Source organism: Rosa rugosa, chromosome 6 (assembly GCF_958449725.1).
Source record: "Rosa rugosa chromosome 6, drRosRugo1.1, whole genome shotgun sequence".
In the NCBI taxonomy this organism is placed as follows: domain Eukaryota; kingdom Viridiplantae; phylum Streptophyta; class Magnoliopsida; order Rosales; family Rosaceae; genus Rosa; species Rosa rugosa.
The window spans coordinates 39,149,641-39,160,829 of record NC_084825.1 but is presented as its reverse complement, the minus strand read 5'-3'; the positions used below and the strand labels follow the sequence as shown (position 1 = coordinate 39,160,829).

Here is an 11,189-nt window from a genome sequence, read left to right as displayed (position 1 = left end):
CGGATTTCGGTGCTGGATCGATTGGAGGTAGCGGCGTGATGAAATGGTGGCCGGAGATGGTGTTCTCCGGTGGTTGCAGAGGAAGAGAAGAAGAAGAGAGTTCGAGGGAGAGAGAGAGAGAGAGAGAGAGAGAGAGAGAGAGAGAGAGAGAGAGAGAGAGAGAGAGAGAGAGAGAGAGAGAGAGAGAGAGAGAGAGAGAGAGAGAGAGAGAGAGAGAGAGAGAGAGAGAGAGAGAGAGAGAGAGACTGTGCGGCCAGGAGAGAGGGAGAGAGGGAGACTGTGCGACCAGGAGAGAGGGAGAGAGAGAGAGAAAATATAAAAAAAAGGGAGAAAAATTAAAATAAATAGAGAAAAAAATTAAAATTAAAATAAAAATAGAAAATTAGGGGCATAATAGTCATTTCAGATCATTTTGGACTTGTTATATGAGAATTTGAGAGAATAAAGACTATTCAGTTTAATTTAAAAGGCGAGGGACCAAACTGTTTTTCAGGGAAAAGTATGAGGAGTAACAAGTATTTAATCCTATATATATATATAATATATATATAGTCAGTCTCCGCTACGGACGTCCGTACATTTTCTTAGGTACGGATTTCAAGTTTTTTTTTTTCCACTTTCCGATCACACATTCACATCTTAACCGTTCAGTTTTGAGGTCTTAATGTATAGATCATCTCTGCAAAATTTCAGCCAAAATGATTATCGTTAAGGCATTCAAAACTGTAATTTACAACAATGAACACGAATGGTTCCGGTTCGACAGATTCAGTTCGTTCGTGTAAATTGTAGTTTTGGATGCCTTAATAATCATCAATTTGGTTGAAAATTTGTAGAAGTGATCTATACATTAGGACCTAAAAACTGAACGGTTAAAATGTGAATGTGTGATCGAAAAGTGGGAAAAAACTGGAAATCCGTTACTAAACTTAGGAACAGACTTGTCCGTTCCTGAGCAAAAGTTCTATATATATATATATATATATATATATATATATATATATATATATATATATATGAATGATGAAGAGCCAAAACCAAGTAACGTATCTAAATATCAAATAAGGATATAAAAACATATACAACAGTAGACTAACATGTTGTTCGCTAATGATGTTGTTTGTAGGGATATATGCTAATCCATACAAATTGTTCTTGTTAGTATAACCATCTTAGCAGTATCGATCCTGGGGTAGTGCCGGTGTTGCCGGTGATGCAATCACAGTATCACACGATGTGGTATTCCTTTTTCTTCTTCTTTTTTTAAGTTTTCTGCTCGTTTTCTCCCTACTTTTTAATTTCTCTCTTGCCACATATATAAAGCTAGCAACCATTTTATACCATGAATTAAGAGCAACTTACCGGTTTAAGTCTCATACATATATTATATAATTTTTTTTTTTTAACTCCACCCTCCTATCATTGATGAAGCTCGAACAACCTCCTGATTGAGAATACATTATCTTACCAACTAACGAAATACACGCATCCATGCATATATTTTATTGAGTTTTATATTTCTTTTTTTATATTAAAGTGAAGCTTTCTTCGAGATTTCCGCCTCATGCCTCTGAAGTTTCAGGTCCTGCCCTATATCTTAATAACATATAATTCAGCTATATATGTCTTCGTGTTAGTTTCCTTTGGCAGCATAGCAGCAACCAGTGTAGCCGTTAGGCCACAAGTAACATAAAAACATAGATGTTGTCTTGACCCTTGTACAAGGGGGCTTTTGCCTAGGGCTGGGCATTTAAGCCCGAAAACCCGCAAACCCGGACCGGCCCGTCAAAGCCCGATCCGAACGGGCCGGGCCCTATTTTTTTTTTCGTCCAAACGGTCCGAGCCGGGCCTTGGAAGTCAAAGAACGGTCCGGGCCCAGGCCTTGAATATTAGAAATGCAAAAGCCCGGAAGGCCCGTATTACATAAAAAGTATACATGTGTCTATATATGAGTGGTTACAGCGGAAGGCTCAAAATTCTTATCCTAGGACAGCACACACTAAATTAGCGTCTTCAGCCCTAAGACCCAAACCTAATCTCCTTCACTCATTCACTCGAGCACCCGCCTCCTTCTTCTTCCTCTTCGAGAGTCCTCCCTATTCCGGCCTAATCCGATTTAAACCACCAGACGGCCAGGCCTCTCCGAGAATCCAGCAGGTACTCCCGTAGTCTCTTGACTCTCTTCTTTAGTTGCTCTATGTTTGTGTTCTCTGATTTGAAATGATTTTGTTCTGGAATTTGCAGATTCGAAGGAAAATGTGTTTGGTGGTCGATCCGAAGCTCAACTGCTGAGAACGAAGGGGTCACTCACTTCAGCCTTCGTTTCTAAACCGATCTGCCGCTTTCACTCTCTTCCAACGCCTTGACGCCCAGACTCCGATCTCTGTGACGCCCAGAACCACGCCGAGGCCGAGACGCAGATCGAGACCACGCCGATCGACACGCCGCCCAGACTGCTCTCTCTCTCTCTTCACTTCACCTGCGCGGCTGAAACAAAGTTTGTGGTTCTATTTTTTTTATTTGATTTGATTGGATTATAGATCTATCAGAGCTTGTGTTTTTTGTCGGTTTATAACGTGGTCAGAGCTTCTATGAGTGTTGGTCTCTGCTTTTGTTACTTTCTTCTGGTCTCAGCTTAGCCTATAAACTTTGTTTTACTAATTCTAGATTATGTTGTGGCTGGACTTGGAGTGATTGACATGATGAGTATGATAAAGCTAAATAGAATATGTAGTTAGGATGGAGTTTCTTACAGTTTTTCTTGTTGTGCGACATTTGCAGAAGTTCAGAAAAGGGGAAACGACTTCTGGAATGAGTTTGATTTTGGGAAGCTTCAACTCGATCAAACTCGAATTGGTGGCTCTAGAGTTGTGATTGTTTGGTGTTCTTCTTCGAACTAAAGGTGGGTCTTCAGTGTATGATACAGGCTCATCTGATCCTTAAATAGTTAAATCTCTTTTTTATATGTGTGCAATGGTAAAATATGATCTGATTCGCCTCCCTGTTTTGGTTGTAGCATGGCCACTGATGGGAATCTCTTTCTTTGTTATCTAAATCGATTTATGATGGCTGTTGTAGGGACAAGTGTGGAAGCCAATTAATGGATGGCTGCATTGCTGGTGAACTGCTGGATTGAAGACTGGAAGAATGGCTACTAAGTTGCTGTATTAGAATTAGGACTTTCTATTTCATTGCATATTTGTACTTGAATTTGGACTTCGTATTTAAATTTGGACACTTTGTATTTCAATTGTAGCTTTAATTGTTCTTGATAAGTACTTGAATTTGGATATTATGTATTATGGATATTTGAATTTGCAGCTTGAACTTTGGATCTTGATATTGTGTTTTGATTCAAATCTTCACCAGGTTGATATGAATGAAATCTGGATATATAGCAAAGTAGATATAGAAATGGTAAAATACAGGTTTTTGGGCCCGAAAGCCCGCAAGCCCGGCCCGAAATGAAACGGGCCGGTCCCTGTTTATGTCAAAACGGGCCGGTCCCGGGCCCAGTGAAATTATTGTTGGACCCGGCCCGTGCCCAGCCCTACTTTTTTGCCTGCGTTCTGGAAAGATACAAAAATTTGGGAGAGGGATTAATTGTTTGGTTGCATGCTGGCATCATTCATGACTTAATTTATTTGGATTTAATCGAAATAAATTAAATCCAGGGGAACCTAATTAGAGCTTAAGTTCAACAAATATACCCAATCAACATGTTGATGAATGATAATCTACTCCATGCACGCATGGATGTTAGGATGTATCACAATCGAAAACAAGATCGAGGAACAATAACATCTAATTAATCAAAATACTATGTTTATTTCATCCGATTAATCGAACTGCAAACGTTATAGTGAGAGACGAATGAGATTCTGTTCACTTTCTTAGCATTCATATATCCAATTACTCTTTAACAATTGAAAATGAAATGAAAAGCAAAGCTTTCCGAACAAACATAAAGCTTACTATAGTCATTTCATTTGTATTTGTTTCACCATTCTGGCACCTTAAAATTGATATGCATGTGATTTCTTTGTTACTTTGGCAGAGTGAAGTTCAAGCATAACTCTATCACCAGTAACCAAAATCAAAATAATTCGTTGTATGATAAATACCAAGTAGATATGCAAGGTAGTTGCTTCTGAGCTCCCAAATTAAAAGGACCCATTGTAAATTTCAAACAAATCAAAGAGCTTAATACTAAATGAACTATGGCGATTGTCCCAAGCACAGGGCTTTCGTGTTCTATCCCAAATTGAGAACTACTTTATGTTATTAGGCTCTTAACTAATAGAGCCCAAGTGAGGGAGGGGTTTGGGTTTTGAACCCCAATTATCACCTTTTCTCATTATGAATTTTTCTTTCTAAGTTGAGATTATTAAAGAGGACATACAGAACTTTTTGAATCATACAGATCTTTAACACCAAAAACTTCGTATCTGTATAAGAGAGAGAATATTTTGCGAAACTTTGGAGTTAAAAATTTATCAGAATAGAATTGCTGAAGCACTCCAAGCAAAACTTTGGAGTTAAACTTGAATGGCAGTAAAACTATGAATCAGAAGCCAAGAAAATGTACCAATTATGCAATGCAGCATGGGATAATATCAGGTGGTGTATTCAACGTATCAAATAATTACAAGGGTATGTGGTAATGTTTACTGATGTACTTGATGGACCGTTCTTTAATGTGATCAATGTCAACAATTTGGAGTCCATTAGTTTTAGGAAAAGGAACTGAAACCTGGGAGCTAAAAGTTAGGAAATTATAGAACCTTTACCATATATATACATATTGACGATTCAATGTGGTGGTTCCCAGGCCTGTGGTGGCTCGCTACGGTAGAGACGGCAGTGCTGCACTGTCTGGTGGCGGTGGAAAGGTGGCTGCAATGTTAATGGTGTGTTTAGGTTTTCAGCAAAACCATACATAACAGTTTATTCACGTGGGGTTGACAAAAAAAATCATTTTCTAAATAGTTTTACCTTTTTGAACAACCGCAAAGCAAATTCAAAACAGTTCAAAAGTTCAAATTTCATCCATGAGAATCAAAAGGCACAGATGAACAGAACGCTATTGGCATCACACCTCTTCAATCTTCATTTACAAAAGTGGCTGCATTTTCTAGCAGACCAGCATCAAAATGCCACGGCTAAAGATATTTTCTTTTCTAGCAGATTTGGCCCAACCATACCACGGCCCAAAATTAGGACCCAAACCCTTCCAATTCATAAAGCACAGACCCATACCAACTTAATTATCTCAAGGACCAGCCCAAAGGCAAAACCGTATTTTAAGGCAATACTACAATTCTTGTATGGGCTCTCGATCATTTACCCAATTTACCTTAAAAATACACACACATTGAATATTATACGACTATAAAGTCTATAACTGTTTCTCTTTTTTTTGGGTATATGATATAATAATAGGATGAATGGAATGCAATCACAACCACTTCATATCACAGATGGAGTTTTTATCATAAAAAATTATTGTAGTATGTATTTTAATTTAAATCTAAGCTGTCGGAAAGAAATATCAACGGGTTAATATCATGTCAACTAATATCTGCTATGCTCTGTATCCCATGGTAGGCTTTTATCAGTGCTTTTAAATCATCTTGGCTTCCATATTGATTGGGTATGCATCCTTAAACAAAGAAGTTGAGTTCAGTTAATCACTTAATTGTCATATAATAATCACAGAACTGATGATAATAGTCAAATACAATGCTATCAACATTTAGCATAAGCACTGAGGAGATATGTACTAGTACACTTAAAAGTAGGCCTCGTCAACGGGCCGGGCCGGGCTCGGCCCGGCCCATTTATAGCGGGCCCGGGCCGGGCCGGGCCGGGCCTAATGAAATTTTTAAATAGTGACGGGCCGGGCCGGGCCGGGCTTCATTGTAAATCAACGGATCCAAGCCCGTCCATATAAGACGGGCCTTGCGGGCTTTTACGGGCCGGGCCGGGTAGCCCACCATTTTTCGGGCCGGGCCGGGCTTTTGTATTATGCGAGTTTCAGAAACCATTTTATTATGCAATATTTAGCTTCGTCCACAACAACTAATTTTACACAACCTCATTCAACTAATAACTAATTGATAAGGTCTTGTCTAAAATGGATATAAGATATCCTGCTTCTAGAATCTAGATCATCACAGGTCATATTAAGGATGCTATTTATTTCCTTCTAAAGTTTTATGGGGTTTGGAACCTAGCCGAACTAGGAGGCTCATCCCCACGTCCGTTTTAATGTATTGAAATAAAAAGACAGAATACAAACTACAAAGTGTCCCAATTTACAACTTAGAACAAAAGCAAATTATTAATACAATTTCTATGAGTTTATCTAATTAGGCATATTGTCTTCCATTCAGACTTGGTATCATTGAGGCTAACACTAGAATCTGCCTGCAGCCCTGCATAATTTGTACAGCCCTGCAAAAAATTCTTTAAATGAGCCACTTATTACAAATATATAATCTGCAAGTTTTAGTAAAAGCAAGCAACTCAAAGTTTCAAATGAACCAATTCAAGCTTTTAAAACTACCCACTATAGTCTAACTTCATATAAAGTTTGTATGTAAAAGCATCTAAGAATTGTTAAGGATCCAATTACTATTTCAAACATAAACTGCAACTCACTGACCTTGAAAATTTACTGACCTTGAAACTTACCATACTTCCATGATCATTAACTTCAACCCTTTCAAAAAATTCCCAAACATTACTAGTGAATCTAGTTTTTTTACAAGATGCAGAAATAGATGAAGCTCCGGCTTCTGTCAAGTTAGCATTAATATCATCCATTTCTAGCTGAAAATAAACAAAGTTTAGATATTACTTGAGAGTTTTGAATGAGCAAGCTAAAACTTATTCGCAGGCCGGGCTACTGTCCCTTCCTTTGTGCATCTTACTCATCCTGCAATGTAAGAGATCACAATCAAAACAAGCAAATAATTAATCGTACAGCAACTAGATAAAAATTAATAAGTGGCAGATCAAAGCAACACTAATGTATAAAAATTATAAACTTGAGAGATGCTACTGAGGCCGTGGTCGAGACTGAGACTGAGGCCGTGGTCGATCAGATTCGATCTGAGAGAATGAGACAGAGTCGAGACTGAGACTGAGGCCGTGGTCGATCTGAGAGAATGAGACAGAGTCGAGACTGAGACTGAGGCCGTGGTCGATCGGATTCGATCTGAGAGAATGAGACAGAATGAAGGGCTGGACTGAGGCCGTGGTAGAGACTGAGACTGAGGCCGTGGTCGATCAGAGTCGATCTGAGAGACTGAGACAGAATGGAGGGCTGGACTGAGGCCGTGGTCGAGACTGAGACTGAGTTGGAGGGCTGGAGAATGGAGGGCTGGAGGCAATGGAGAGTTGGAGATAGCGGCTGAGTCGAGAGAGAAAAGTAGTGAATAGCGATATAGGGTTTTGATTTTAGGTCAAATACGCTGGTGTGAGAGTGTGAGACAGGTGGTCTCCATTTTCCAAATCCAACGGTAGAAAATTAGAATTCTAGGATTGGAAATTTGGAATCATTGGATTCCCTTTCCAAATCCAACGGTAATATTTATATAATTCTAATTTCTAAAAACATATATATATTTTTTGTATTTTACATAATATCATACATACACTCCAAAGAGCAACCCATATCAATTCAAAGAAAATGAAAAAACCGACCGTTGGATGAGTTTATTACAATAAATTATGTGTGTGGTTAAAAATTTAGTCAATTTCACCATAGTTTTGAACCCGATCTAATTGGTCAACCGTAGTCACTTATATGTTTTCTTGGTTGACCAATGGCGTGACAACCTCGAAATGTGCTTATTTTTTCACATCACGTTTGTATATATCCCATCTATGGATGTGCTTGGACATAAGATACAAAAAATTAATTTTAATTACAAACACATTGGCATATACCAATTTTACTCCTAAAGTTGTATGACATATACATTGCATTTAAATTGTTTAGGTTCATTCTAAAGCAACCATGAAGTGGAAAATGAATTCAGAGAAACCAACCGCTCGATTGAGAGATTGTAATGTTTTATGGTGGTTGTAGAAAATTCAGCCAATTTGGTTATCATTTCGAATTCGATCAACTAGGTCAAACTTAGTTACTCTTATAAACCTATATTTATGTATCATACACTCCAAAGGGCAACCTCTATCAATTCAAAGAAAATGGAAAAACCGACCGTTGGATGAGTTTATTACAATAAATTATGCGTGTGGTTAAAAATTTAGTCAATTTCACCATAGTTTTGAACCCGATCTAATTGGTCAACCGTAGTCACTTATATGTTTTCTTGGTTGACCAATGGCGTGACAACCTCGAAATGTGCTTATTTTTTCACATCACGTTTGTATATATCCCATCTATGGATGTGCTTGGACATAAGATACAAAAAATTAATTTTAATTACAAACACATTGGCATATACCAATTTTACTCCTAAAGTTGTATGACATATACATTGCATTTAAATTGTTTAGGTTCATTCTAAAGCAACCATGAAGTAGAAAATGAATTCAGAGAAACCAACCGCTCGATTGAGAGATTGTAATGTTTTATGGTGGTTGTAGAAAATTCAGCTAATTTGGTTATCGTTTAGAATTCGATCAACTAGGTCAAACTTAGTTACTCTTATAAACCTATATTTATATATCACACACTCCAAAGAGCAACCCATATCAATTCAAAGAAAATGGAAAAACCGACCGTTGGATGAGTTTATTACAATAAATTATGAGTGTGGTAAAAAATTTAGCCAATTTCACCATATTTTCGAATCCGATCGAATTGGTCAACCGATATGTAGAATATATATATATGCACATATTCTATATAGAATAATAGAAGTATAAGAACTTCCACACACACACACACATATATATATATAAACACTAAAACACACACACACACACACACACACACACACACACACACACACATATATATATATATATCTCTATATATATTATATATATAAACACACACACATATATAAATATATATAGTTATATACATATATATAAACACACACACACACACACACATATATATATATCTCTATATATATTATATATATAAACAAACACACATATATATATATATATCTCTATATATATATATCTCTATATAAACACACACACACACACACATATATATATCTCTATATATATTATATATATAAACAAACACATATATATATATATATATATCTCTATATATATATCTCTATATAAACACACACACACACACACATATATATATCTCTATATATATTATATATATAAACACACACACATATATAAATATATATATACATATATATAAACACACACACACACACATATATATATATATATATCTCTATATATATATTATATATATAAACACACACACATATATAAATATATATACATATATATAAACACACACACACACACACATATATATATATCTCTATATATATTATATATATAAACAAACACACACACACACACATATATATATATATATATATATATATAAACACACACACACACACACATATATATATATCTCTATATATATTATATATATAAACACACACACATATATAAATATATATACATATATATAAACACACACACACACACACATATATATAAACACACACAAATATATATCTATGTGTGTGTGTATATATATATATTTATAAAAACACACACACATAACTACAAATATATATATATATATATATATAATATTTTACGGGCTTTTACGGGCCGGGCCTAGCGGGCTTTTACGGGCCGGGCCTAGCGGGCCTTTGGCGGGCCGGGCCTACGGGCCGGGCCGGGTTTTTGCGGGTTTTTTGACGGGCCGGGCCGGGCTAAAAGCCCTCAGGGCCGGCGGGCCTCCATCGGCCCACTTGATCCGCGGGCTTTTTGATGAGGCCTACTTAAAAGGAAATATAGCAAACCGGTTAACCAATGCACAAACTGAAAAAAGTGTGGTGTGCCATCCCACATTTGTATAGTTGCATCACTACTAGAATTATGCTCATAGACATCACGACAATTACATCGGTGAGAAATACACGCGATGTAAAATAATGTCATTAACATCGATTCCTCAAAAACCGATTTCTATGAATATAACTAACATCGCTTGTTACTGTTGACCGATGTCTATATTTTGAATCAAAAATTTACAAAAACGCGGAAAAAGACTAAGTTAAAAATTTCAATACGCGGGGAACAAAATTTTCGTTTCCACACACTTGGTCAGTTTTCCCACTCTCTCTGGCAGCCCATTTTCATCCTTACTCACTATCTCTAACAAAACTGGAGACCCATCTCTCCGACTTTTCCTCAAAACACTAGCCCACTCCTCCTTCCTCTTCCGCTCTCTTTTCACGGCCACCACCACCTCCTTCTCCTCCGCTCACTCCCGCTACTATCTCTCCAGCGGCATCGCCTCAGCTGGCAAGCTCGCTCTCTCTCTCTCTCTAAAACCCTCTCCGTCTCTCTCTGGGATTGACGAAGATGAAGTCTATGCCACACAACAATTTCTCATGGACACAATGGAGCCTCCCCAGTCGCCAAACCTAGCCCCGGCAAGCCTCCAAGGAGAAAAGCGCCTGCACCTTCAGATCTAACTATACAGCCTTGGATTCAAAGCCTTCGCCGACAGCTAAATTGAAGAGTCTGTTGCCGCCACAGCCGCCGCCGTCAAATCCTCTCAAACAGAAGCTTGGGAAAGACTGGGTATTCACATTTTTTCAACCTTTCAAGAGAGACAACTCTCAGGCCAAGCGGTCTAGCATTTTCGAACTCTCGCGCCGGTAACTGATCGCATTTCGTCTCTCGAATCGAATCGGTTTGATTTTGTTTCGAAAGATTGCTTGCATTTCTCCTATACGTTCATATTGATTTGAAATTCCTGAATCTTGTCTGTTTCGAAAGATTGCTTATCCTGAATCTTGTCTGTTTCGAAAGACAAGATTCCTGATTTTGTTTCGAAAGATAGCTTATCCTGAATCTTGTCTGTTTCGAAAGATTGCTTGCATTTCTCCTATACGTTCATGTTGATTTGAAATTCCAAGTATTTATTTGATTTTAATTAGTATGTTTGTGAGCAGAGTTTGCTTAAGCTGTTCTTTGTT

General features: G+C 37.4%; 1 long non-coding RNA gene across 1 annotated transcript; it reads left to right on the top strand.

Moving 5' to 3' along the window:
• The first annotated feature begins 2,778 nt into the window (after window positions 1-2,778).
• On the top strand, window positions 2,779-3,306 carry LOC133716012 (uncharacterized). The gene is made up of 2 exons (XR_009849308.1): window positions 2,779-2,902; window positions 3,079-3,306. It is a non-coding gene; the product is annotated as an uncharacterized LOC133716012 (long non-coding RNA).
• The last annotated feature ends 7,883 nt before the right edge of the window (window positions 3,307-11,189 follow it).